General features: G+C 44.4%; 1 protein-coding gene across 3 annotated transcripts in view; it reads left to right on the top strand.

The window, feature by feature from the left end:
- The window catches only part of TMEM217B (transmembrane protein 217B), a 61,953-nt gene that overhangs the window by 51,299 nt on the left and 8,338 nt on the right, over nt 1–2,316 (top strand). The gene's annotated exons all lie outside the window — the stretch shown is intronic.

Genomic DNA, 2,316 nt, shown 5'->3' on the forward strand with positions numbered 1-2,316 from the left:
GGATGGCTCCATCCAATCCCTTCTCCTCCATTCTCCTCCCAGGTCTTCGGCATGCATACACACATGCTTGGCATGAATTTCACCAGGTCTGGGACTCAAACCGTGGTTGGCCACGTGGGAGTCCAGTGACGTAATTGCTACACCATCCGCTGGCCCCAGGGCACCTATTTCTCCTTAAGTAAGCTTGAGTTTCTGTCTTTCAAGGAATTTATCCATTTCATCTAAGTTGTAAAGTTTACTGCCATAAAGTTACTGATAATGTTCCCTTTTTCCCATTTATTTATTTATTTTAGATTTTTGCCATACGGCGCATGCGTTCACTGGAAAGAGACAGAAAATGAGAAATAATCCCCCAGGGGGGATGGCCACACCACAATCCCTTCTCCTCCATTCTCCTCTAGAGATTTTGGGCACTCGTGCACATGCACCCTGCATGTTTTTCAAGCCAACAGGTCTGGGACTTGAACCACAGAGTTGGCCATGTGGGATCCAGTGCCTTAACCAACATACCACCTCCTGGAACACCCTTATTATCTTTTTATTTGTAAAATGTGTAGTGGTTTTATTGCCCTCATTCCTGATATTGCTAATCTGTGCTCTTTCTCTCTCTTTCTGAGCAGTCTGGCTAGGAGTTGACCAGTTTTTTTGTTTGTTTGTTTTGTTTTATGAAACTAGCTTTTGTTTCATTGACTTTATTGCTTTTCTGTCTTGTATCAAATTGATATCTGCTTTGATCTTTATTTTCTTTCTTTTACTTAATTTGGGTTTAATTTACTCTTCCTTTTGTACTTGCTTTTTTTTCTTTTTTTTTGGAGAGGATTTTGCTATAGGGCGTGTGCATTCACCAGAAAGACAGAGAGAGACAGAGAGACAGAAAGCGAGAAATCACCCCCCAGGGGGGATGGCCACACCGCAATCCCTTCTCCTCCATTCTCCTCTCGGGATCTTGGGTATGTACGCACACACGCCTGGCATGAGTTTAAGCCACCGGGTCCGAACCTCGAACCACGGTTGACTACATGGGAGTCCAGCGACATAGCCATTACACTAAATGCTGGTTCCCTTTTTATACTTTCTTAAGATAAAATCTGAGGTCATTGATTTAAGACTTTTCTTACTTTCTAACGTAGACATTTAGTTCTATAAACTTCCCCAGGGGGTAGTGGTTTAGCTCTGTGCCTGTATCCCCAATGGCCACCTGGGCTCAAATCCTGGCCCCAGAACCTTGAAAAACATGCCAGGCGTGTATGCCTTTACGCCCTGAAGGAAGGGAGAAATAGAGGGAAAATGCTGCAATGTGACTGTACCCCATTGGGGGGTGTTTTCTTTCTCTCTCTCTTACCCCCACTTTGGTGACCCTACCTGCCCTCTAGGAAAACAAAAGGCAAAGAACAAAAAGCCCCAAATTTCCCTCAACATGCTACTTTAATGGCATCACACACGTTTTGACATTTCGTGCTTTCATTTTCAGTCAGCTCAAAAGACTTTCTAATTTCCTTCTCCTCCATGTCTCCTTTCAGGCTTTTAGGCATGCACACACATATGCTCAGCATGTTTCTCAAGCCACTTGAACTGGGGCTGGCAATCATCCACGTGGATCCAGTTCCCTTGCAGGACTTCTCATTTTTCTCTCCTGTTTGTGTTATTAACCACCAGGCCATGGGGCCAGTCCTGGCTCTTGCTTTCTTCTTTAATCTGACAATCTCGGCCTTTTAATTGGGCTACTTAGACCATGTACATTGTCATTGTTATTTGTCCCATTTGTTTGTTTCTTTTACCTACTTTTATACCTTCTTTGGGATCAACTTGATCTTTTTTTTATGTTTCCATTTTTTCTCTCCTTCGTTTCCTGATTAGCTATAACAATTTTATATTATTTTAGTGGTTGTTCTAGCATTTATGGTATCCATACTCAGCTGACCACAGTCCACCTTCAAGTGGTATTATGCCACTTCATGTATAATATAAGAACCTTGGGGCCAGCAGATAGAGTAATGATTACGTTGCTGGACTCTCGCATAGTTGACTCCAGTTTGGGTCCCAGACCCAGTGGCTTAAAACTCACACCGGGCGTGTGTGCGTGCGTGCCCAAGATCCCAAGAGGAGAATGGAGGAGAAGGGATTGCAGCATGGTCATCCCCGCTGGGGGGTGATTTCTCGCTTTCTGTCTCTCTGTCTCTCTCTGTCTGTCTGGTGAGCACACGCGCCCTATAGCAAACACCTCTCAAAAAAAAAAAACAAACAAACAGGGACCAGCAGTTAGCGTAATGGCTATGTCGCTGAACTCCCACATAGTCGACCGCGGTTCGCGTCCCC

Source organism: Tupaia chinensis, unplaced genomic scaffold, assembly GCF_000334495.1.
Source record: "Tupaia chinensis unplaced genomic scaffold, TupChi_1.0 Scaffold000238_1, whole genome shotgun sequence".
NCBI lineage: Eukaryota > Metazoa > Chordata > Mammalia > Scandentia > Tupaiidae > Tupaia > Tupaia belangeri.